Here is a 27,435-nt window from a genome sequence, read left to right on the forward strand (position 1 = left end):
TCTGTGGGTCTGACATATTTTACGGGTTTTTTTTGTTGTTGTTGTTATTCCACTCCCTTTGCTTTTTCTTTTGATTTTCTGAGAGTGGACACTAATTTGACTCTCAGCTTCCTTTCTATTTTTTTCCTCAGGGAATCAAACTAGGCTATTTTTGTTCATGAGATGGTGAAACACATTGAGGGTAGAGAGAAAAAAAGCGTGAGAGAGAATATGTCCGCTGCTTCTGCTGGGATCCTTGCTGGCTGTTTCTGAGTTTTCCATGGAAAGCACTTAGATACTCAGAAAAAAGTCTAAGTGGGTTGTGTGCTGCATTTTTCTTTTAGAATCCGGAGAGAAGAACTTCAGGGATTAGCTGATCCAAACCCATCTCTTTTATAGATAGAGAAACCGAGGCTCATAGAGGTGGAAGGCAGGAGATAGGGGAAGGGTGCGTGAATGGGAGGGAGGTATATTTGGGGGAGGGTGAGCAGGCCTGGAGCTTGGGATAGGTGGGAGGAGGTGCTGCAGGTGTGTCATGGACGAGAGATGAGCAGGGAGGTGGCCAGGCCAAGACGGTCCTTGCATGATCAGCTTAAGACTTGGCTTCCTCTTGGGGGTTAAAAGGCTACCATAAGGTTAGGCAGGGGATCTTGGGTTCTGTTATGCTTCAGAAAGACCTTTCTATGAGGGAGGGACATGTGATGTGAGGCTGGAGGCTGGGAGATTGGGGGGAGGGGGAGGAAGGACAGATAGCTGGTGTGGATGTTTGGTGGCAGGTGGAAGGAGAGAGGGGAGGTAACGGTTTGGGACAGAGGCAGAGCCAAGGCCGGGGCTTTTGTCCAGGTGGGGAGACGAGCACGTTTGAAGGCTGGCCGGAAGGAATCTGTGGTGAGGGAGAGACTGAGGATAGGAGAGGATCGCCCTGATGCGAGACCTTGGACGTGGTGACCCAGGCCCAGGTGGGGGAGAAGGGGAGGACTGCGGTGGCAGGGGCTGGCTTTGACAGGTGGGGGACCCAGCCTATAGTTTTGGCCCAGCCACAAAGGCTGACCTGTGACATCCCTGTTCATGGTCGAGGCCTCTGACCGTAGGGGCACTGGCCACTGAGAGGACAAGCCAGATGGGTGAATTCCAGACCCCAGGCTTTCCAGTGTCCCTCACAACCTCCAGCCACCAACTCACCCTCCTTACTCTTGGAAGTGGAATCAAGGTGGTGTTGGCTACTGTTTAAGGATGGTTGATGCGAAAAAGTGGAAAACGTAATGACCCAAATGAAAACCACCCATTGGACGTCTGGAAGCATCCTCTCGGCTTCCCTGCATTATTCTGACTTCTTTGGCCAGGTTCCTTACATGATACCAAGTGCCACTCCAGCCATATTTATAATATTTCAGACCCTTTCCAATCTCTGACAAGTCAGTTTTTTGGCCATTAAGCTGGGCTGAAGCAGGAATACTTTAATGTGCTTATTTATATCTCACTGGTTACAGAAGTTCCCTCATAAGTAAACTCTATGATCCCCCGAAGTGTCTGTGTAAGAGCTTAAATGGACTCATCAATTTCTCAGCCAGTCTTCCTGTAAGGTCAGCCTTGAAGTAGATTGTATATTTCTCACCACTGATCTCACAGCCGTTTCACCACTTTCACCTTATTTTTGAGCATGAGGACCTTAGAATCATAGAGTTACGGTGTTCGGACCAATTTGAGAGAGGAGGTGGGGGAAGCAGAGGGAGGGCCTTTCCAGCTGAGGGTGGAGGGTCACCAGAGTCGGGCCCCTTCAGAGAGCTGGAATCTGTGGCCGAGGGCCTGAGACCCGGACGGGGTGGAAGCTGATGTGTGCTAGTCATGGGAGGATTTTAAGCCGGGAGGTGGCACCATCCGACTTCACCTGAGTAAGATCATTCGGCTGCATGGTGGAGGGTACGTGGAGGGAGGAGAGGCAGGCAGGGGTCCCGCTGAGTGGGACCAGCTCCCACAGCCCATCAGAGCCAGCTCAGACCAGCTTCATGCTTTCAGAGCCCAGTGCAAAGTGAAAATGAGAAGTATCTTATTCAAAATTTAAGCACAGTCGGGTATTATTCAGCCATACAAAGGAATGAAGTACTGATCCCTGCTACAACATGGATGGATCTCAAAAACATGATGCTAAGTGAAAGAAGTCAGACACAAAAGGTCACGTATTGTATGATTCCATTTATATGGAATATCCAGAATAGGTAAATTCATAGAGACAGAAAGAAAGTAGAGTAGTGGTTGCCAGGGCCTGGGGACAGGAAAGAAGAAGGAGTGACTGCTTAATGGATATGGGGTGTCCTCTTGGGATGATGAAACGGTTTTGAAACTAGATGGAGGTGGTGGTTACATGAGATCATGAATGCACTAAATGCCACTGAATGGTATGCTTTAAAATGGTTAATTTTATGCTATGTGAATTTTTACCTCAATTAAAAAAAAAACATATTCTCAGGTGCTGGGGATTAGGATGCGGAATTCATTCATTCAGGGGTGGCAGAGAATCATTATATTGCCTACCACCCCCTTCTAGAGTGATGTTTAATTCCTGACCCAATAGATCACAGAGCTAAATTTTTCTAAAAACCTTAGTTTCTAGACAGAGTTCAGAGGTTCTTTTACACTTTTTAGATAAACTACCCTTCTGCTACTACGTGTGTGCGTTTTTGAAGATCTGTTAATTTATAGTGGTAGTTACTATAAATATATGGTAACTTGGACATTTTGGATGGACATCCTGAATTCCATGCTGGAATTATGTGTCATTAGCTACTCTCTTTATAATTCATCTAGTCTGAAAGACGGAGGCTGGTAAGGGTTACAGAAGACTAAAAGACCGCAAGAGCAGGCTTTGAGCTAAATTATTTACTCCAACCCTTTCATTTGATCCATCACAAAAATTGAGAATTTCAGGAAGACTTCTTCTCCAAGCACCGTGATGATCTCCCAGCTTGACTGAAATGCTCTGAGTAAAGGGAACCCACTACTTGTCATAGTAGCTTACTCCAAGGTTGAATATTTCAATGCCTAGAATGCTCTTATTTTCCTGCAGTTGAAACATGCCTTTCTTTGGTGTATACCCACAGGACCTGGTTCTGTCCTCCGAGGCACACTGGTTACCCTTCTGCAGGGAGGTAAAGGCAGAGATCTGGTCCCTTATTCTTAAAGCTAAATGTCCCCTATTATCTTGCAAGCTTCTTCGCAGCCCAGCCATCCTCCCTAGGCACAATGAAGTTATTCACATCCCTGTCAAACCTGGTGACCAGATCTCCTTCCCCCCATCCCAATGCCCCCTCCCCAAGACTCTTTCTCAGGGTGCTGCCCCCTCCTTTTTTAGGCCATCTCACATAGAAGCCCTTCTTCTGATTCTTTACTCCCAAGGTGGGTCTTGTTGATCTCCTAAGAAAATAAAGCATCGCCCTAGAAGCACGCTGAGCTTGCTGACCCTCACTGAGAGGGAATGGGTCTGTTAGGGGCTGAATTGTGTCTCGCCCCCCCCCCAAACCCCTACATTTATATGTTGAAGTCCTAACCCCTAGTACCTCAGAGTGTGACTGTATTTGGAGATGGGGCCTTTAAAGAGGTGATTAAGGTAAAATTAGGTCATATAGGTGGACCCTAATGCAGTAGGACTAGTGTCCTCATAAGAAATTAGGACACAGATATGCACATGCACAGAGGGAAGACCACATGAGGGCACAGGGAGAAGACGACCACCTACAAGCCAAAGATAGAGGCCTCAGGAGAAATCAACACTGCTGACACCTTGATCTTGGACTTTTAGCCTCCAGAATTGGCAGAAAATACATTTCATTACATTGTGTAAGCCACCCAGGCTGTGGCAGCCCTGGCAAACTAATATAGGATCCTGGTCATCAGAACCTCCCAGGCCTCTCCTTCTTTTCTTCCTTTCAGAGGGTCACTCCCTACACAACCTGCACCCCCTGCTAGCCAAGGATAGAGAAAGTGACTTCTGCCTGAAGCAGAAAAAAACCAAAACCAAAAACATGATTTAAGTTCCCAGTAGGACTCCCCGCCAGATAACTCATGGTAAAGCTTTGACAGCATTCTGCGCTTCTCCAGGAAGTTGAATCCTAATTTGAGCGTCTTGCTGAGGGATTCTCTCAGCCCCCATCTGGACTGAGGGGTTATTGCCCCTGGTGCCCAAAGTGGCAGCTCTGACTCACCTCTTAGCTTCTAAGGGAGGGAGAATAGATTTAATAAGGCAACCAGCAGGGACATTCTGGTAAACATCATGGATTTGGCTGTACCCTAGGAATACTTTTAGATGCTTGGGGTCCAGGGGGTGAGGTGATGGTGCCCAGACATCACTCCTCATCACATTGGACAGGGACTGAGGGTCTGGGTGGGGCCTGATCTCCAGAATAAAGCTGGAAGCAGGTAGCTGAGGTGGGTTTTCAAGCTCTGACAGCTGGAAGTCTCCGTCATAGCAGAGTAGCCACACAGGGTCTTACGTGCCTTCATGGGAATCATTTCTGCGGGGTACAGGGTTTTAAGCTCATTATTAGCCGAATGCCTGAACCACATTCAAAGCAGAACAAAGTTCACCTCTTTCTGTGGGTTCAGCCAAGATGGTGTCTCAAAGCAGGAATTGATTAGAGAAGTTGAGAAAGGCCAGAGCAGAAAGCAAACACAGCCCTCTGATTAGCACAGAAGGACAGGAGGTAGGGGTCTAGATGTGAGGGTCCCAGGATGGACCCTTATCTCTGACAGCCTGCTGCCTTCCGTGTTCAGTGCTATAGGTCAAAACTAGTTGTCTTGGTTACAGAGCCCATTTTCTTATAGGAGCAGAGGGTAGATATATTAATGTCTGTTTGTGTCAAATGCAGGAGGTATGAAGGAAGGTGAGGGATTTAAACAGCTGGGGGTGGGGATTTTTGACCTAGCTGAGGCAGGGTGATTTACAGGGAGGAGGGGGGGTCAGGAAGGTGCAAATAACAGGGTGTCTCTATCACTTGCCCCTCTCTGGCTGATGCTCAGCTCTGAGCCCACTTTGGGCAGCACTGAACACTAATGAGTTAGGTTCTGAGATTCTGGGATCTCTGGGTTGAGATCCTGTAGATGTTGAGGCTCCCTGAGCTGATGTCGCCCACCTGATAAGTTTTGTGTTTGCTGCGGTTTTGATCCCCGGGGAGCCTTCTGTGGTGTAAGGCCTAAAATTGAGGCACAGTTTGATGGGCTGCCTTGATTATCTGCTGAAACTGAGGGACCTTGAATGGCCCAGTTGCAAGTTTCTTTCCCCACTCTGCTCCTGCAGTTAAGGTCCTCTTATCAAACAACCCTCCCTATCAAGGGCACCAGGTACAGCTCCTGCTTATCCCCCACGTGGCAGGTTTCTTTTCTCTGTCAGATCACGGAATTTTTCGAACAAGCAAATCACCTCCTCTCTTGGGAACCAGGGGTCATCCCACCCTCTTGACACTACAAATCCTGCCTCTCACAGACCCTGGTTGTTCTCTGTGTTCTGGAGCACAATGCCTGTGTGGCCTTGTGTGACAGGCAGTGTTCTCCTCACCCAGGTTCTGAGTATATGCGATCAATCTGTCCATCATAACTGTTCAGTGCCGAGTGTTATTTGGCTATTGTTGTAACCCTGGAGCAGGAATCTCTCCCTCACCAGCGAGGTGAATAGGGGATGGTTAAAACAGGCTCTCTCCTCAGCCATGCCTGGCAGCTGTCATGTTAGGCTCTCTGGAGAATGGAAATGCTGTCTCAGTTTCATTCAATTAAACCTTTGAGTTGCTCAGACCAAGTTCCCCTTGGGCGAGGTAGGAGGTCACCATTCAGGGTCAAGCCTGGGTACCTGCATCCTCTCACCTCCGAGGTCCTTCTCTGCTTCTTCCTTTGATCCAGGGTACCGGACCCAGTACCTTAGGAGCTCTGTTAACAATCCACAAGCCCTTCTTCTCCTCTTTTCTCCTTTGAGGCACTGATAAAATATGATCTCCAATGGCTGTCTTGGTGTGCCAGCATTCCCATAGTTCAGATGCTTTCTTTCTAGATGAATGAACGAATTAATGAACAAGAGGGAGAATTGACTCTGTATAGTAAGGGAATTTGGTATGTTGTTTCCTAGGGGTGTGTATTAGTTAAGTTAAAAGGCACAGCTGTTTTAACAAAAGACCCCAAATAATGTGGCTTAAAGATCCTCGAAGTTTGTCTCCCATACAATAGTCAGAGGTGACGTTCTAGGTCAGGAGGTAGCTCTGCACCACCACACAGTTATTCAGGAGCTCAGGCTGATGGTGCCTCTGCTATCTTCATCTTCAAGGTCACTTTGGTTATCACCACCCAGCCAGTAGGAGGGAAAAAAGTGTGCAAATCCGGGGCCATCAAGGCCATAAATTCTTTGTAAGCAAGTGAGACAGAAACAGCACATGTGTTCACTCATATTCCATCACTGCAATGGGTACATTGCCCTCCTTAACCTCCAGGGAAGCTGGGAAATGCGTTCCCTAGCCGGAGGGCCATGTCGCAATCACAACACCTAGGGAACAAAGGGAGAATGGATTTGGGTGGGCAGCTAGCAGTCTCCCCCACAAAGAGCAACTTGATGTAGATGAAGGGACACAGGATTGGGAGTCAGAAGTTATTGGTTCAAGTCCCAGCTTCCCCCGTTGTTAGCTATGCTCTCTTGGGCAAGTGCCTTTCCACTGAGCCTCACCTGGATCTGCAGAATCAAGACCACAGCCCTGTTTCCCCCACTGAGTTGTCCTGAGGGTCAGTGAGATGACATGTAAACTCTCAATTGCTGGCATGCATAAGATATGCTGATGTCCTGGGCCCTTTCTGGCCTTAACATTCTGTGCCCTGAGGGCAGGGGGCTGTTGCCTTGGCATCCCGGTCACCTGTGATGCTCATCTTCACCATATTGGCTGTTTACCAGGAACCAGAGAATCAGTGGGGATTGAGGTGGGGGGTTAACCTCAAGGGCTCCGGGCTCTACAGCCAGCAGATACCTCTGAGAGTGCCTGCCTCCACCTACAGTTTTAGGAGTTCCTCTCCTCTGCTGGTGAGAAACTTGGAAGAACCCAGAGAGGAAGACTTGAATCTAGGTAGTGGAGGAGAATAGGAGTTGGACAGGCAAGAATTAGAACTGGGGTTTTCGACCTTGGGTCTGCAGGCCTATGTCTGGACATTGGGGTTGTGAACTCGACATTGGGGTTGTGAACTCTTTGGAAAGGCAATGCAAGAGTTTGTGAGTGTGGTGCATGTTTTTTTTGTTTTTTGTTTTTAATTCCAGGAAAGAAATTCCATAAAGTTATCAGAATCTCAAAGGGGTCCCAGATGTAGGAAGGCTAAGAGGCTTGTGTGAATGATAGACAATTTCAATCAACACCCTATGAAAAGGACAATGGCCAATTGGTATATATTTAGAGAAGGCAACTCAGAAGCTGGGGGGACAGGGAGCATGTTTTCTGAGAAGGACACATAGAAATTGTGTTGTTCAGTTTGGCGGGGAGAGGTTGGGGCACTGGGACAGGACACACATGTGTTTTCAGATGACTGCAGGGCAGAGTATCAGGTGCTGTTGGCCCTGTGCTCACACCCTCTACACGCGAGGCTCTTGAACTTGCTGATGGCTTCCAGTGGCAAGTTCCCGCAGCTCCGAGAGTTTTCTTTGGCTGCTGCAGCTCGCTGGGGTATATGGGACAGGTTGAAATGCTGTCCTGGGAGCAACACTCAACCGATGATACACGGACACTGGTGGACAGACGCCAGCCTCCTCACCCCTTGGGTGGGATAGTTCTAAGTTGTATTCTATAACAGCATCGAACAACAGAAATATAATGGGAACCATAAATGGGAACCATACACGTACTTTTAAATTAAGGTAAAAAGAAACAGGTGAAATCAACTTTAATACTATATTTTAACCCAGTATATCAAAATATTGTCATTTCATTACATAATCAATATAAAAAAATCATTAATGAGATATTCTCCTTTGTTTAAAAAATACAAAGTCTTTAAAATCCAACGTGCACTTCACACTTACTCCACATCTCAATTTGGACTAGCTACACTGAAAGTATTCCATAGCCCCACGTGGCTAGTAGCTGCTGTGCTGGCCAGAACACTTGTATATTATCTCCCAGAGGTTTCCCAGAGGGATTAAGCTGTAATTGTCCACAGTGGTAACATGCTCATTAATACCCCCCATATTAGTTTCCTTCCTTTCCCTGTCTCGGTTTCGCGTTCACCAACTGGGGGTTCCTAAAAGCCCCTCCAAAATCAGGGCCTGCTTTGGGGGTTCCCTTCCTAAGACAGGCAGTCATAAGACCAAGGGTGCCCCAGATGGTAACAGTAAGACCCATGGGTGAAAGTGTCACGAGTGTTCTTGGAGCAACACCAGAGCTATTCATTCATTCATTCATTCAAAAATATGTGATGAGCTCTTGCTATGTGCTACGCACTGCTGGGGAATGGGTATGAAGGTCCCCATCACAAGAGGGAACCAGGAAGGCGCAGACTGACTTCTTGGTGGGGCAGCTCCATGAGGACTTCATGAATCAGACTAGGATTTTAATCACGTGCTGTCTGGCATCCTTTGCAGCCTATAGATGCTGCCTTTCGTGATTCATCTGTGCCTCCGTGAAGCGTCTCACGTTGTTAATTGCCTGGCTCCCGTGGCACGTCGCTCCCTAAAGCTGCAAATCAAGGTTTTTGTGACATTTCTCCTCCAGCAGTGACTTGTGATTAGGTTGTTGTTCCTAAAAAAGGTCCATCTCTCATCATCTTTGCAATTTCCCTTTGATTTTCTTGTTTGGCAAATTGCGGTTCTCCAGATAAAGACTGGTTTGGAGTCTACTCACTTTCCCCCTTCAATTACTCAGCCAGAAAACACACCTAGGACTCCTGTGACTGGAAGGGACCTCAGAGACCATCTGATTCAATGCCTTCATTTCAGAGATGGGGAAACATCGCTGGAAAGGGGGAAATTGCCCACTCAAATTCGCATGGTAAAACTGGCTCAGCTGAGATGGAAAGGAAGTGCCTGGGTCTGCGTAATCTCCTTCCCCAGTTCTTTGCCTCAACCTGGCCCGGCTCACGCCAAAGCTACACTGTCTGCATACATCACTGGCTGCGTGGAGGAGTGTGCCCCGCGAAGGAAATGGTTCTTCTCACGGTGGGGGAGAATGTTTTTAGTCTTGAATAGTCCTGAGGCTGTTGCAGGTGGTCACACAGTAGTTAGGGCCTGAATCAGGCTTCTGGCTCCTCCTTGGATAGCTGCGAAACGCCAAATGGGTCTCCTGGCCTCTCTGAGCATCAATTTCCACTTCTGCAAAGTGGAACACTAGAACTGTGACATCACTTTGCGTTGGTGATAAAGGACAAATAAATCCCTGTTGCAGCCTACAAGGTTTGGTCCCTGCTGAACTCGATGACCCCTTTTACCCCAAGCTAGCCCTTCATCTCAGTACTTGAGCCTTTTGGACTTTTTCTGGGTCCCTCAAATATGCTGGGGTTTCCTGCCACGGGGCCTTTGTCTATACTCTTTCCTTTGCCAACACTGCTCTTCCTACCACCTTCTCTTCAATGCTCATTTACTTAATGCCTACTCATCTTTCAGATCTTCACCCAAGAATGACCTTCTAAGGGAAGTCTTCCTGGGCCCCCAGATGAGTCCAGGATCCCCGTTTCATCACCGTGCATCTCTCGGACAGTGCATCTGTCTCAGTGTTTCATTACACTCACATTGGTGTGATTATCTGATTTTTGTCTGCCTCATGCACTAGACTATAAGCTCCATGAGGATAGGCTTACCATGGTATTCTCAGCACTAATCACAGGGCCTAGCAGACAGAAGCTACGCAATCAAATTTACCTGAGGTTTAAATGTTGAAAGTCTTTTTGAAATATAATTGTCCATCTAATTCGTCTAGTCACCTAGCAAGGGAGGTATTATTATCATGTCTTGTGGCAGTGACACTGTTTACCAAAGATTCCACTTATTTTCTGATATTTCCTGGCTCCCTTGAGTTATGCAGGGCCAATAACATATGAGTGGGAGTCATGTGTGTCACTTCTGTGATGGTTAAAAGCCTGCTCTAATTTAGTTCTTCCCTGGCCATGTGAATACGGAGGCCTTGTGTTCCAGATGGATCAGCTACAAGATGGTAGAGACCGTCAGTCTGTGAGACTGTACAGCAGAGCCTCTCACAGGTTCACCTTGGATATTTATCATGAGCAAGAAATAGACTTTTGTGGTGTAAAGGCATCGAGTTTGAGTTTGTTATGTAGCATAGCTTAGTTTATCCTGAGTATTTTTTGCAGGTAAGAAAACTGAGCTCCAGAGAGGGGAAGTGACATGCTCAAAGTCACATGAAACTATTGTCAGAGCTGGAATTCTGCTCCTGTTTGTCTCATGGGGTTGTGAGGACATAGGTAAAAGTCCATTGAAAACTGTAAACTGCTGTGTAAAAGATAAGATTTCTAGGATGTTTTTCCAAAGGTCTGGTCTAGGGGTTCTTTGCCCCATGTTAGGGGGTGGAAGTTAGTATTCAGAGATGCCACCATGGACCTACTGGTCTGGAGAACCTTGAACTATCTTCCGAGTCTGAGGTTTTTGCCTCATAGGGACCAGTGGGTGGCAGTTGACGGCTATAGCAATTTAGGGTGAACGTTGGCTTGCTTTTTCCCCATAAGGGGCTCTTTTGCTCTAAATGCCATGTAATCTGAGTTTTTGGGGTCAGCTAGTCCAACTCTTTACTAGCCATTATGTCCTCTGGACCACATGTGAGGCCAGTGGTCACCCAGACTATGAGGGAACACATTATGCATTTCCAAAGCAGACTGGAGGTGAGTCAGACTGCCTAAACTAGACCTCACATTTCCATCGCTGTACCCCTCCATACCAACCCAGCCTCACTCTCAGCTCTCAGAACAGAGATGCCAGTCCAACCAAAAGCTACTCAAGAAAAGTAGAGTGCATTCTACACAGAGGAAATAGCTTGAGCAAAGCCATGGAGATATTGGCGAACTTGGTGTCGCAGGGACAATTATGAATGAGCATTTTTAGCTTTCTCCTTGATTCCATAGGGAAGAATTCTGTCCTACTTTGTCAGCTCCTGGGCTCACCTTAGTTGTACAGAATTTAGGTAAAGTATGAAACGGGAAGAAAGCACTAAACCTGTCAGAAGTTGAAGTTGATCTACCCAATAAAGAAAGAACTAACGTGCGAACATATGGAGAGGGTTAGAAATAGAAAAGCCTCAAGATCTGGAGGTTAAAAGTGAGTGAAAGGGAGAGAGAGGGTTTTAGGAAAATAATATGCATGGGATATTGAAAGCCACAGTGATGGGGGAGGTTTTAAAGATGTGTGTTAAGAATGTATAATACTTCTCCCTTTGAAATTCTCTGGGAGGTTGAATAAATGTTTGAAATGCTTTAAATGACTTTTTAAAAAAAAATAAATTTATTTATTTTATTTATTTATTTTTGGCTGCGTTGGGTCTTTGTTGCTGTGTGCAGGCTTTCTCTAGTTGTGGTGAGTGGGGACTACTCTTCATGGCGGTGTGCCAGCTTCTTGCTGTGACTTCTCTTGTTGTGGAGCATGGGCTCTAGGCACATGGGCTTCAGTAGTTGTGGCACGAGGGCTCAGTAGTTGTGGCTCGTGGGCTCTAGAGCACAGGCTCAGTGGTTGTGGCGCATGGGCTTAGTTGCTTCACGGCATGTGAGATCTTCCCGGACCAGGGCTTAACTCTGTGTCCCCTGCATTGGCAGCTGGATTCTTAACCACTGCGCCACCAGGAGAGTCCCTTAAATTACTTTTTTTGGTTGCTGGACTGTTTCTTTCAGTATAACACTCGGTTGGGCTGGACCATATGGTCCACATCCATACTTGGGTTACATGATGTTTGTGATCGAACTTGTGAGCAGTTAGTGTCAGGATCGTTATGGGTAAGCAGGGTGGAGAATATCAATATGTGAAGCTGTAAAGGACAATGAGGGTCTTCAGAGTAGTCACTGCAGTCCTAAATCTATTCATATTCCCTAGGTTACACAGGTCCTGCAGCTGTGTTCTTCACCTAGTGAGTGTGTGCAGGAGTAATAGTAGTAATATTTGCTCGCGTTTACCATGCATTTACCACGTGCCTGGATGATTTCTAAGAGCTTTACCTATATTATCTCAGTAATCCTCACAACTACCCAATGAAGTAGGTATTATTATTATCCTCATTTTGTAGATGAAGGAATTGAAGCATGGAGAGGTTAAGTGATTTGCCCAAGGTTACTCCACTTGTAAGTGGCAGAGCCTGTATTTGAATCCAGGTAGTCTGACTCTTAATAATTATCATAAGGATCAAAGCAATTGTTTTTAATGGGAAAATATGACTTTGGAAATCTCTGCAAGGTTTTTCTGATCCTTTTTTCTCTTTCTTCCTCTCTTCTCCCCTCTCTCTTTTGTGAGGGACTTAGCATTATGTGAATTTATTGGATGTTTAATATGGTTTACAGAGGCAACAGTTTTAGTTAAAGAAAATTGGTTTCCTTTTCAAAATGTCATGTTTCTCATTTTCTCTCAGCATCTTGGGCTTTTTTCAAGCTTCCCTCAGCTCCTAAGTCATTCAGAAGCATGTTTCACAATTAGAATGCTAGAAACCCTCACCAGCCAATTTGAGATTTGTGATTTGTTCAAAAGGACACTTAAAATAACCCTGGAGTTGATTTTGAAGGAGAGGAATGAGTGGGAGCTAGATGGGAGAGGAAAAGAAGAAAATGTGAGGCAGTTGGGTATCCCCAGGGATGAGGGGCTCCATTTGTCCATCCATGAACCATCCACCCATCTGTTTATCTGCCCTTCCAAAGGTACGACATCCTCATCCACCCATCCATCCAGCCAGCCAGCTTAGGGTTTTTTTCTTTCTCTGACATCTCAATGGAGTGAGGAATTTCTTAGGAATCAGTCTGGAATTGTTGATTTATTACCATTTATTGAACATCTTCCAGATGCCTTAGAATTGTCCTAGAAAGTGTGTTAACATCTACAACCAAAATTCCCAACAAGCCTAAAGAAGTGAGGCTCAGAGAAGTTAAATATTTTTTTCCCCAAGATCACACAGTTAATGAGAAGCAAAATGGGAACAGAGAAGGTGGAGAGGGAGGGTTGGGAACTGGCACAGGGTTTGCCCCTGACTTGAGCTAGATTCTGGGGGAACTGATCTAGAGAAGATGGGGACACAGGAAGTTCAGTCAGATAGGGGTAACCACTAGTGTCCAAAGGTATATCAGTCAGCTGTTGCTGCATAACAAACCATCCCCAAAGTCTTACTCCTCTCACTCAGGAAATTTCAAGGTTTTAGAGGTTACCTTCCAGGCGCTGGGAACAAAGGCTAGACTTTTCTTTGGGCAAGGCTAAATTCTTTACTACACAAAATTAAAGTTTGAGAAGTGTTGATTTAGGAAGGAGGTGGAAGAGAGGTGGAATCTTGTTGTTTTGATCTTCAGATGCCTTTCCCCCAGTGGTAAGTTCAGAATAGATGGTACATTAATAGGTTCTCCATCCATCATTATTAAATTTCTTCCTTCATTTTCTTCCTCTTTCTCCTCACTTCCCAACCCAAAGCAGGGTTCCTAGCCTTTTTAATCTACATAGACCCTCTCATTAGTTTAGTGGGGCCTATGGACCTCTGTTCAAGTATAAAATTTTTAAATGCATAACAAATACATAGGCTTCCAAAGGAAACCAATTATATTGAAATATAGTTATCCAAATGTTAAGAAAAAATTTTGTGATATTGTGATAAATGTGCTTCTTTATTAACACTTTAACTATCAACCTAGTGGACGGCTTAATAAATACTGTGATTGCAAAGTAGTGTTGAATGTAAATGTTTCAAAATATCTGAAATATGTAGCAATTGTTAGGTGGTATGAAAATATTCATGAGTTTAATTGGTGAAAGCCCACGTCCTTCTAATACCACTGTGGTTTGTTTTCTTTATTCATAATGGAAGAAAATTCCAAGTTTCAATCAGAGATTGGTGAATAAAAGATGTAACTTTTTCCTGCCCACGTTCCTAGATCACTGAATTCTATCCACAGACCTGTAGAACCCGGGTTAAGAAGCTCTGCTTCAAAATCTTGCATGATGTATACTTATTTTTAATTGGATACTGAATGAAAATTCGATTTGTTTTGAGAAAATTTTGAGAGGTTTGCAGGAGTCATTGAAATCATTGGCGACACCTAGAGTTGCACAGAACTTGGCCTGGGACTTGGTGCACTGATGGATAAGTGGCAGTGGAGCTATTGAGGGCCTATAATCCTCCCGTCTGGAAAGGTTACATCGTGCAACATGGCTCAAAGGTGGGCTTGGCTTTTCGCATTATCAATAATGACATTTAAATTTATTCAACCCAAAAGCACTGGCCCTAGGCCAGGGTGAGGATGGGAGAAAAATAAATGAAAAATTTTAAGAAAAGCTGAAAGAAAAGCAACTGCGTTCAGCCTTTGGGAAGTCCATTTGCAGCCACCCAGCCTCAGCCAGTCCACCTGGATAAAGCCAAGGTTTCTGCACTCTTCAGGACCGAAAAAAATGAACGAGACCCAAGAGCAAGACTGATGTTTAAAACAAGAGGCCTTTCCAGCATGGCCCACAAAGATTTTGATTATGTTCATCATTCTGTGCATAATTTTCACTGGCACTGTAAAACCCTCCACTCACAGAAGGGTTTTCCCCTATGTTCTCTTTTCAGGGCTACGAAGGCAGACGTTGACTGTTGGCTATATGCCAACACCGTCAGAGCAGAGCATTTCCCTGGGAATTCGGGGGCCAGACCCTTTTTATATTTCTATGTACCTGGCACCGGCCCCTGTTCCCCAGGAGACAGACAGGCTCTCGGCACAGATCCCTTTTGGGATCCAGTCGGGATGAAAGCCTAGTGGTGGTGTTGGGGGCACACTCTTACCCGGATCTTTTTAATTGTTTTAAGTTTGACAACGCAGACATTGACAACGCAGCCTTGCTGGGCTTAGGCTGACCTGCTGCTTCAAAGCCCGTCTGACAGGCCTGCTAACTAATATCTGAGTCCCTGCAACCTTCCTGAAAACCCAGGGAATGGAAGCTGGGAGCCCTCTGGGGCACCCTGCCATTGTGGAGGGCTGAGCCCACACACAGAGCCCCAGGAAAGAGATATTATTGGCCTTGGAGGCAGAAGTGAAAGGTGTGTGTTCCTCTTTGAAGTTTGGGTTGCTCCTTAAATTTATTGCATCCAAGATGGAACTCAAGGTCTCTCCCTCTAACCTGGTCCTCTCCCAGGGAGTAGTGAAGCCAGGGTCTTAGATGAGATCGATCTTCCTCCTCAATCCCCACATCTATTCCATCAGCACATCCTACTAATTTCATTTCCTAATTATCTTTGAAATCTGTCCATCTTTCTCCATTTCCACTACCATCTCCCTAGTCCCAGCCACCAACATCCTTCTCCAAGAGTCTAGGACCCAGACAAAGGCAATGGGCTTGTCATCAATCTGCATGTCTCACTTTGCCCCGTTTCATTGATTTTCCTGTGAACCTTTATAAGCAAAGGAGAGAAAATGCATTACTTGCGTATCCACTATATTTTAATTAATTAATTAATCAATTCATTTAATAAATATTTATTGAGTACCCATGAATGTCCCATAGCCTGGGTTTAGGCCTGGCAGACTGGAATGTGTGGTCACCTTACCTCTGGTGCTGTTGAGTGTTAACCTGGAACCATCTCAAAGTTAAGTGTCTCTGTTCTCAGTAAACGATGATCATTGAGTTTTTTTTAGACAGAAAAACCTGTATCAAAGCTTAACTGTTGTCCTTTTTTGTTGTAATGTTGGAACATTTCAAACAGAACAAGGAATTTGGGAAGAAAGCCAAGTACCTACCATCCAAAGCTAGCACATGTGAACATTTAATCATATTTGCTTTAAATATTTCTTTAAAAAAATAAGTAACATGCTACACTTACTGCTGTAAGTTCCCTTTGTACCCCTCCTCAATCCTGTTCACCATTCTTCCAGGTAGCCACTGCCTCTAGTTTATATATTCTTCCTGCTCATGTTCTAATACCTAAATTACATATGGATCGACTTACAGTCTCTCTTTTTGCCTTTGTAAATTTAAAAAATTAACATAAGTGATATCATGCTGAAAATATTCTGCAACTTGCTTTTTAAAATTCAAACATTATATTTTAGAACTTTATCCATACTGATAATATAGATCAAGTACATTCATTTTAACTGCTGTATAGTATTCCATCCTGTGAATCCATCACCATTTGCCTCTGTGTTTCTCTACTGAGGGATATTTACGTTGCTGATACTTTTTTTTTTTCTGCTGACAAATGATGCTGCAGTAAACATCAATATACCTCTCTCCTGGAGCACATACATGGGATATTTGTATATCTTCAATCTTTACCAGATACTGACATATGAATTTCTAAAGATGCTATCTTGTGATGTAGCAGGAAAGGTCTACAGTTAGGAGTCAGGTGACCCAGTTCTAGTTTAATTCTGACACCAGCTGACAGTGTGACCTCTGGCATCCCCTTGTTTGGTCTCAGTTTCCCCGTCTTTAAGATGAAGGTCTGGACTAGCAGATTTCTACACTTCCTTTTTCCTGAAATGATTAAAAAGATGTTTTACAGAAAGATCTTTTGGAAGTAAATCTCCCAGAGGCAGGCTTGTTGTAAGTCCTAGAGAAGGGTTTATTGTGGAAGGCAGTTGATACTTTTTGAGCTCCTACCAAGGATTGGGCACTTCAGTTTTTCATTTACTTGGCTTAGGGAGATTAAATGGCTTGCCCAAGACCACAATACTAGAAAGTATCAGAACTGGGACTTGAACCCCGCTCTTAGGGATTCCAGAGCCTGAATTCTGTCTACCAAACAAGCTGCTCTTTCTTTGCCACAGGGCAAGTTCTTTCCCAACACCCCAGTCTGGATTGTTGAAATGGTATTCTCCCTGGGCATCTCAACCAGCATGAGGAGCCTCTATCCTGGGCCCTGCCCCAGGAATGCAGAGCTGAGCCTTTTAGATGTGAGAAGGTACTAAGAAAGAGCCCTCCTTTGGAGGGAAGATAGTGAACAAGTGGCACTGAACCAGAGGCTGAGGACAGCACAAAAGCATAAACACTGAAGGCATTTATCCTCTGACCACAGCTAACGAACCAGTGAGGAATCGGCATCAATAAGAAGCAAATTAAACACCAGCTCCAGTTAATTAGTAAGCACAGCTGCCTGCCATCCTACAGTCAATTTCAGACTCACATTATGAATTGCCTCCCTGGAGAAACCAGCCCCCTCCTCCCCAAAAAACCTTGGATCCAATAACTAACTTTTAATGGAGTAGCATCTTTCAGTCGAAGGACGGCAACTTATCTCTGGGTCCTAGCTCTGTGGTGACACAAATTCTCTGAGCTGCCCAATCTCACTCAAGGATAGTAATTAAGGCATAATTGAAATGAAATTAATTGCAATAAATGTGTAATTAGCACAGCCATTGATTAAGGGCATTTGAAACGCGGTCTGTGCATGAGACATTGATTGCCATACTTTTTTTGATAAATGTAATTGCAATGATATCTTTTGTTACTCCAGAAGGTCTTTTTGTGTAATGAATTTCCACAGGAAGGACTGGACTTGAAGTCATCTGACTTCATGAAATTCAGAGGTAGAAAGAGAATATTTCAGGCCCAGTTGTGTTGGGTATAGGCTCTTTTGCCCAGATTTCATGTAGTGTCAGTTTTAGGGTAGACGCTTAATCCATAAGCATCTTTGTTCAAATTAGAAAAAGGCACTCCTTCCTTTGGGCAGTCCCAGCTCATGCCAGGTGCACAGTTTGGCCAGTGGAGCGTGGGTTGGATTTCAACCTACACAGTTCCATCCAGCTGGGCACCTTTGTGTGATGAACTCTTACAACCATACACAGCAGACTTGGTATCCTTCTCCATGTAGAGGGAGGTGACGGGAAGGCAGAGCTAGACCTTACTGGCTTGAAACTTGACTCAGGAACAAAGCCTACAGATCCTAGATGCCCCCTGCCCCCAGCCACCTTGATTGGTTGGATGTTACATAGAAATTCCCATCTGGAATGCTGGGACTTAGTAGTAGCCAAGAGGGAAGACAGTGAGACTGGGCTAGGTGTGGCCTGGTAGAGTAGGGTGTAAAATGGCTGTAGGACCAAATGGTGGGCAGATGGTAGAGGTGGGGGACAGTGCATGGTCCTACCACACTATGGAGGAAGTATGGTGACCTCAGGACAGGACATATGGCAGGTGTGCATATGTAGGGGTCCGTTATGGCAGTGGAGAGCTGGTGGCAGAACCTGGGTTGCAGGGCTAGGCTTCTCTAGGGAGTTTGTGGGTAGCAGGGATAGGGTTCTCTGGGGTCCCACACTGAGTCTGGGGCAGTGCGGTCCAGCTCTGAGTCAGTGGGGAGGACTTAGTATGTCAGGGCAGCACCATCTACTCCAGGTCCTGCACCCAGGACAGGGCTGAGGCCCAGACTGGATGACAAGGCTCTGAAGGTCATGTCTGATGCTCAGTGACAATGTTCCTCAGCTTTCTGGCTCTGAGGAGGAATGGCTGGTCCTCACTGATCCCGAGGCCTTCCCTCTGTGAGTGTCTGTTCTTCATACCGAGGAGTTTGTTCATTCATCCGATCGTTTATATTTTCATTCATTCACTCAGTGAATATTTAGTGGGTGCCTTGTGTGCAGGTGCTCTGCTAACTGCAAGGGATAAAATGGTGACCCAGCCCCTGCCCTCATGGGGTTCAAGGTTGAATGGGACAGGCAGGCTTTGAATAATCACACAGACTTACATATTCCCTTAATTACAAGGTGAGGCAAGTGCTCTGTGCCTTTCGTTTGCCTCTCTGGGTCCACCTCCACCTTCCTCCACGCTTCCCTGGGGGCTGACCGCTGTGATCTGCATCGAATGGCTCTTCTGTTCTCAGCTGTCAGGTTGGACTGGGCCAACGGGGGCCTGGCCGGAGACCAGAGAGAGGGAGGGAAATGCAGTCGAGGTATCTATTCCCCCAGACCACTGGTTGTTGACTGTGTCCTTACTGAGGGCCACGGCTCTCCACCCAGCTCTCAGGTTCAGTACCGCTTCCTCCTGCTGGGCCTCCGGCTGGGCTGTTCATGGTGCCCCCCTGTTTCTAGTCTGGAGCACTGCATGAGCCTTCGTGTTTCCCTTCACCCTGCTCGTCTTTTAAATGATTCCTCTCTACATCTCCGCTCAGCTACTCAGCTCAGCTATGCTGTTTGTTCCATCTGGGAGACGGAATGAGTTGATAGGAGTATAGGGAACTATGAGAAGGGACGACAGGGGGCACTGGCTTGATCTGGTGTATGTGTGTGCAGGTGTGTGTGAGAAGAAATGCTTCTTTGTGGTTAAAGCTGAGATCTGAAGGATGAGTAGTAAGGGTTAAACAGGTATGGGAAAGTGAGCGAAAAGAGGAATTTCCCTGTAGAGGAAAAGCCAGTGCAAGGGCCCTGAGGTGGCCTTGAGTGAAATATCCTTGGGGCCTGGGAGGAGGCTGAATCCCTGCTGGCGTTTGCTACCTCCTCTGGCCCAAAGCAGGGGCAGCTCTGGTCCCTGAAGCTAACAACAGCCTTCAACATGGTCATACTCCCTGCGTGGGGCTTGGTCCAAGGCCTCGTGTTGTGGCCTGGTGGCCATCCAGCCATTTCCTCCAGCAAGAGAGTCTTCCTTTCCTGAAGTCTACATGTATCTTTCAGCATGCTTCTTGGACAGGGGATGAGTGCTGGACTTAAGGGGCAGTGAACTGTGTGTGGTTGACCTCCTGGAACCAGACTTACCTAGGTGTGACTCCTACCTGCTCTGGGCCTGCTGCAAGGTAGTTACCACTTTGAGCCTCATTTTCTTACCTGTAAAATGGGTCTCATGAAACCTGATTAGGTGAAGCATCTCTCAGCTTTCCCTCCCCACTCTCAACCCCTTTAGAGCCCCAGTTCCTCTTGGCTGACTGTTGCAACAGTCTCCCAGCTGGTCGCTTCGTTTCTCACCTTCAGTTTTTTTTTTTTTGGCTGCACCTTGTGGCTTGCGAGATATTAGTTCCCTGACCAGGGAATGAATCCGGGCCAAGGCAGTGAAAACGCCAAGTCCTAACCACTGGACCGCCAGGGAATTCTCTCTCACCTTCAGTTTTGATCCCATCTGATCCACTCTTCCATTTTTCAGCTAGGTTGTTCTGCGTGAAATGTTAATTTGACCTCATAATGCCCCTAATAGTGAGTCATCCATAGCTCTATCAGTGGCTCCCCAGGGCTCCCAGCAGTGGGACCTCAGATACACCTGGAAAGTATTTTTAATTGTGGTAAAAACACATAGCATAAAATTTATCATCTTAACCATTGTTCATGTTAATGTTAATTATATTCACATTGTTGTGCAACACATGTCCAGAACTTTTTCATCTTGCAAAACTGAAACTCTATTTCTATTAAATAACAATTCCCCACTACCCCTCCCCGTACTCCTTGTAACCATCATTCTTTCTACCTCTATGATTTTGACTATTCTAGGTACCTCATATAACTGGAATCATATAGTATTTGTCTTTTTTGTGACTGGCTTATTTCACTTGACATAATGTCCTCAATGTTCATCCATGTTGTACCATGTGTCAGAATTTCCTTCCTTATTAAGGCTGAATAATATTCCACTGTATGTATGGACCACATTTTGTTTATCTGTTCATCCGTCAATGGACATTTGGGCTGCTTCCATCCCTTAGCTGTTGTGAGTAATGTTGCTATGAACATGTGTCTACAAATACCTCTTTGAGACCCTGTTTTCAATAATTTTGGATATATACCCAGAAGTGGGATTGCTGGATCATACGATAGTTCTGTTTTTAATTTTTTGGGGGACCACCATACTGTTGGAAAGGTTTTGAAAAGTATAAATGTCTAGGTCCTACCCTGGGAGATGCTGACTATAGGTCTGGAGGCGAGGGGGTGGGTGGAGCTAAGCATCTATCTGCCTTTCACCTCCCTCAAAAGCCCCTCCCACCCTCCTGGCGTCTCTACAGAATTAAGTCTAAATTCCTGAGCCTGGCACACAAATGCCTTGATGACCTACCTCCACTCTACCTTTCCAGCTTCCTCCTCTCCACTGTCCCCTTCACCACACTTGTGCCTGAAAAATAACCATCTGCTTGTTTCCTAGACATAACAAGGTCCTTCACACTTCCAGGCTTTTGCATGTGCTCTATCTCCCATCCACAGCTCCCCCCATCTCTTTTGTGCCTAGAAAGCCTCAGTTAATCTGGCAAAATTCAGCTCAGATATTGGTCAGCTCCATAAGGAAAGCCCTTCTCTTCCTGGTCTTGGCTCCCCACAGCCAGAAGTCAAGCCAAGTCCCACAGAGGAAAGAGAGGAACCATGTTGGTCCCTCTAAGGTCCACATAAGGAACCATTTCTTTATCCTCATCAGCAGATTTTGAACAAAGTTTGAACTACACACATGTCATGGTTTCCATGGTTACTGTAAAGGCATTCTAAATGTAGATGATTATATAACAAGCTGGGATGAATCTTTTGGGAAAAAGAAAAGTTTTGACCCTCCTTTTGCAATGAATGACTTGATGGCCCAAGAACTGTGGGTGGTGACTGTGCGTGGGGTCACTGTAGAATAATGCATTTGGGCTGCAGGCAGCAGTAAGACTTGCCTTCAAAGAGCAAGTGCCCCATGCCACCATCCAGGTCAAAGCTCCTGTCATTCTGCAGACAGGGAAAACTGAGGTCCAGAGAGGAGAAGTGACTTTCCCTGAGTTCCATAGAGAGCTAGAGCCTGAACCCGGACAAGTTTCAGGTCACCAGGGGCAGTGTGCCATGGGGAAAGGAGCCCTGAGTTTGACATGAGTCTACTCAAATATGAACCTTGGCTTTTGCAGCCTCAGTTTTTAAACTTGTGATATTACTTGTATTAGTCAATGTAATCAATGCTGGTTGCTGTAACGAAGAAGTCTAAAATCTCAGTGAACTTTTCAACAATAAATTTTTTGTTTTTTTGCATATGACACAGTGCAATTAGGTATTTGATGGACAACCTTCCATGTGGTGACTTGGCAACCCAGGCTTCTTTCACCTCTTGGCTCTGCCATCTCGAAGGACCATGAAGAGCAGATAGGAAAGGGTCTCCTTATGCTAAATGGACACATATGATGACAAGCATGGTGGATCCATAGGAGGGAACATGGAAAAACGCTGTCCTCCAGCCAGGAATATCTGCTTGTATTGCTTTAGCCAAACTTAGCCTAGTCTAATATAAAGGTTGAAAGTTCCTGGAACAGAGCAAGGAGTTTATCTCCAACTTGGGGACCTATTAAAGCCTTCCACTTCCACATGGCTCTATCCCCAGCTGCCATGTTGGAATTCACCTTTTAGGGAGGCCACAGGATAAAGGGAAAGATCAGAAACTTTGAAATCATGCAGACTTGAATTTTATCTTTGTCCCCATGTCTTATTAGCCATGGGATCTTGGTCAAGTCATTTACTTTCTCAGAGTTTCTTTGTTGAAAAACGGGATAGTTAATAAAGATGGGAAGATTAAATAGGCTATATATAGAACAGTGTTTGCCCATAGTGGGTGCTCAATAAATATGCCCTTTATTACCTTCCTGGTCTGATTTTTAGAACCTGGAACCTACTGGCCCCTCAAAACTGTGATGACTTCTTCCTCCATACTGTGTTCTCACCTCCTGTGTCTTCACCTCTTTCCATCCTTGTCCTGATAGCTGTGCCTGGGGCATATTTCATAAGAGATAACGTTTTTCCAGTCTGATTTTTAGAACCTGGAACTTACTGGCCCTTCAAAACTGTGACGACTTCTTCCTCCATACTGTGTTCTCACCTCCTGTGTCTTCACTTCTTTTAATCCTTGTCCTGATAGCTGTGCCTGGGGGCATATTTCATAAGAGATAGCATTTTCCTACCACTCCAAACTCTGCACCCATCCTAGAATGCTGTCAACCCTAATAGACCACTGTGGGATAGGTTGGTGGACAGCTCTTAGGAACCACAGGGCCAAACCATGCAGTTTGTTGGAGGCCTTGAGGTGACTATTTAATTCTATTTTATTTATTTATTTTTGGCTGTGCTGGGTCTTCGTTGCTATGCACGGTCTTTCTCTAGTTGTGGCGAGCGGGGGCTACTCTTCGTTGTGGTGTGCGGGCTTCTCATTGCGGGGGCTTCTCTTGTTGTGGAGCACGGGCTCTAGGTGCGTGGGCTTTGGTAGTTGTGGTGCATGGACTTCAGTAGCTGTGGCGCGCGGGCTCAGTAGTTGTGGCTCACGGGCTCTAGAGCGCGGGCTCAGTAGTTGTGGTGCATGGGCTTAGTTGCCCTGTGGCATGTGGGATCTTCCCAGATCAGGGCTTGAACCCGTGTCCCCTGCATTGGCAGGCGGATTGTTAACCACTGCGCCACTAGGGGGGCCCTGACTGTGTTTAATTCTAAATGCAACTGTAAACCAATGAAGGATTTTACAAGGTGAGAGAAGAATGACTTAATTTACATCTTAAAAGAGACGCTTTTTTTTTTTTTTTCCTGCTCAGTCGGGAATGAACTGTAGAGGTGCAGGACTAAGCAGGAAGACCTGTTAGAATGGGAGTAGTTGGGATGGAGAGAGGTAGAGAGATTTAAGAAGTATTCAGGAGAGGAAATCATTGAGACTCCATGACTAGGAGGTTCTCCCAGAACACAAGGGCTTAAAGTGATCAGAGTGTGGATGAAGAATATGGAGGAGATTTGAAGCACAGAGCGTTGTTCTCAGCAAGAGAAAACAATAGCAGCCGTACTCGTTGTAGAAGGAACAGTACCTAAAGGTGTGGTTATAGAAAACTTGATTGAGCTAAAGAAAGACTGGAATCTACAGATGGAAAGTCTTCCCATATAATAAATAAGAAAAAGAAACCATCCCATAGTCACTGCCAGGGAAGATTATAAATTTCAAGGATAAAGAAACAATCGTGGGCTTCCCTGGTGGCGCAGTGGTTGAGAATCTGCCTGCCAATGCAGGGGACACCGGTTCGAGCCCTGGTCTGGGAAGATCCCACATGCCACGGAGCAGCTGGGCCCGTGAGCCACAACTACTGAGCCTGCGCGTCTGGAGCCTGTGCCCCGCAACGGGAGGGGCCGCGATAGTGAAAGGCCCGCGCACCGCGATGAAGAGCGGTCCCCGCACCGCGATGAAGAGTGGCCCCCACTTGCCGCAACTAGAGAAAGCCCTCGCACGAACCTAAGACCCAACACAGCCAAAAATAAAATAAATAAATAAATAAAGTAGCTATAAAAAAAAAAAAAAGAAACAATCGTTATCAGTACACTTGAAGGTAAACATTTTTAAAAGAAACAAAGGGAGAAAAATCAGACCAGCATGATAGCAAATTTCTCCTCAACATTCTGTACAGAAGAAGAAAAGAATTAGAGTGGAAGCTTTGAAGGAAAATTTACCCCCCAATTCTATGCCTAGACAAGAGGTCATTCATATTGGAAGACAATGTAAAAACATTCATAGGTATGCAGAGACAGTGATTATACTGCTTGTATATATTTTTTTCTGGAAAAAAAAAGACTGGAAAATGCATTTCAACATGTCAAGTTATGAAACAAACACTTTAAGAATGGAAAATGCAGGTTATCAATGGTGGGCAGTAAGAACTGAAATAGTTTATACCTAGAATAGATCTAAACATTTTTTTGAACAGAAAGCAAATGTCATAAACAATCCTAGAAAGAATAAAAATAATAGTGAATGGTTAGTGAGCACTTCCTATATGGTTGGCACTAAATGTTTTACCTGTATTAACTCAATTCTCATATCTTCATAAGGTGGGCACTGTTAGAACGCCTTTTTTTTTCTTTAATGAGGAAGTGGAATATAGAGAGGTTAAGAAATTTCCCCAAGGTTACACACACACACAAATCTAGGAAGTCTGACTCCAGAGCTTGCATGACTAATTATACTTCTTCCTATCCATATGGGAGGGAGAAGGTAATAAAAATAAACATAAACATGAAATGAATCTTATAAACCTATACAAATAAAAATTTGTATAGGAGAACATTCAGTTGGAATTTCAAGCAGGATACCTTCCTACACCAAACACATGATAATCATGAAAGAAAAAAATATTTTAAAATTTGTATTATTTGACCTAGGAGTTCTGCTTCTATAAATGTACCTAAAAAATAATCAGTAATATACCCACAGGTTTATGTACAAGGATTCTTATTGCAGTGGTGTTTATTATAAAGAAAAGTTTGAAAGAAATACAAATGGCCAAGAATTTAAAATTAGTTCTATTCAGTAACTTTTTTCTGGATTCAATAAATTTTGATGCTGAACATTCATATGATAGAAAAACATGCAGTCATTCAAACTATATTGTAGAGAAAGATACAGAAACATGTATTAGGATATAGATTCAACTGCTATAAAGAAGACCTAAATTAACAATGAATTAAAAAAGATGGAAGTTTCTTTTTCCTTCATGCAGCAGTCTGGAAATAGTCCAGGACTTGCAGCAGCTCTGCTCCATGAGGTCACTCAGGGATCCAGCCTCCTTCTATCTTGTTGCTCTGCCATTTATAGAGCATGGTCCAAGACAGTCCATACTTCATCCTCACTTCCTGAGGAGTAGCTGAAAGTAACAAAAGAAGGCAATGGAAGGCATGTCCCTTTCTTTCAATGCAACATCTGGAAGTAGTATATGCATCACTCGTACTGGCTAGAACTTGGTCTCATGGCTACACTTAGCTGCAAGGGAGGCTGGGAAGTGTAGGTTTTTAAAAATTGAAGTATATGGGCTTCCTTGGTGGCGCAGTGGTTAAGAATCCACCTGCCAATGCAGGGGACATGGGTTCAAGCCCTGGTCTGGGAAGATCCCACATGCCATGGAGCAACTAAGCCCGTGCACCACAACTACTGAGCCTGCGCTCTAGAGCCCGTGAGCCACAACTACTGAGCCCACGTGCCACAACTACTGAAGCTCACGTGCCTAGAGCCCGTGCTCCACAACAAGAGAAGCCACTGCAATGAGAAGTGCACCGCAACCAAGAGTAGCCCCCGCTCGCCACAACTAGAGAAAGCCTGCGCACAGCAACAAAGACACAGTGCAGCCAAAAATAAAAATAAATAAAATAAATTAAAAAAAAAATTGAAGTATAGTTGATTTACAATGTTGTATTAGTTTCAGGTATACAGCAAAGTGATTCAGTTATATGTATGTATATATAAATATATTCTTTTTCAGATTCTTTTCCATTATAGGTTATTGCAAGATATTGAATACAGTTCCCTGTGCTATACAGTAGGTCCTTGTTGTTTTTCTGTTTTATATATAGTAGTGTGTATCTGTTAAACTCAAACTCCTAATTTATCCCTCCCCCACCTTTCCCCTTTGGTAACCTTAAGTTTGTTCTCTATATCTGTGAATCTATTTCTGTTTTGAAGATACGTTCATTTGTATCATTTTTTAAGATTCCATGTATAATTGATATCATATGCTATTTGTCTTTGTCTGACTTACTTCACTTAGTGTGATAATCTCTAGGTCCATCCATGTTGCTGCAAATAGCATTATTTCATTCTTTTTTATGGAGGAGTAATATTCTATTGTATATATGTATCACATCTTCTTTATCCATTCATCTGTCGATGGACGTTTAAGTTGCTGGGAAGTGTAGTTTTAAATATATCATGAACAATTACAAAAAATTTTGGTGGATTCTGTTACTAAAGGGAGAATGGGAGAGTGGATATTGGAGAACAAACAGCACTCTGACTCGGCACAGAAAAAACCTTACAACATATTAAGTGGAAAAAGTAGGGAAAAAACATGATCAATTTCACACATCTATGTGTACCTATATGTAGAATTCTTTTTTTTTTTTCCTGTATAAACAGTGGTATTATTTAAGAGTTGGGACTGTAGATGATTTAAATTTTCTTCTTTATGCTTTTTTTTGTGTTTCCCCAATTTTCTACAAATTAACATTTATTTCCCCCTGTAATCAGAAAAACTCACCATATATACATTAAAGAAGTAATTTAGGAGAGAGGGCCATGTGTATAGTGTGACTGCAGCCACCTCTCCTTTCTTCTCTGACTTCTCTCTGCCAGGCTTCTTTTGTTGGTGGATCTCTCGTCTCACACACAAAGGGATGACATTGTCTATTCTACGTCTCAGATATGAAACCCCAGGAGGAGTTGTCAGTGAGTTTATTTTGGTGTGAGGCAGAACGTTTTCTAACAGGAATACAAAGCCTGCCTCAAACATGGTCTTTCCTCCAGGGTGATCATTAAGAGCAGTTCTCTTGTTCTCCCAGGAATGAGGGGCTCTTGCACTGAGATGGGGGGAGAGGAACTGTTCAGCAAAGAGTGATGCTGGAGGAGGGGGCAGGAAC

The 27,435-nt window shown here is 44.7% G+C and overlaps 2 long non-coding RNA genes across 2 annotated transcripts in view; one reads left to right on the forward strand and one right to left on the reverse strand.

Annotated features, from left to right (window-relative positions):
• LOC309614089 overlaps nucleotides 1-27,435 on the forward strand; it is a 164,176-nt gene that overhangs the window by 94,958 nt on the left and 41,783 nt on the right. The gene's annotated exons all lie outside the window — the stretch shown is intronic.
• Nucleotides 12,113-24,343, reverse strand: LOC309614095. Its single transcript, XR_014236015.1, has 2 exons — nucleotides 21,041-24,343; nucleotides 12,113-21,007 (listed from the first exon to the last, which is right to left on the reverse strand). It is a non-coding gene; the product is annotated as an uncharacterized lncRNA (long non-coding RNA).

Source organism: Balaenoptera borealis (assembly GCF_965194805.1).
Source record: "Balaenoptera borealis genome assembly, chromosome: 16".
Lineage (NCBI taxonomy): Eukaryota > Metazoa > Chordata > Mammalia > Artiodactyla > Balaenopteridae > Balaenoptera > Balaenoptera borealis.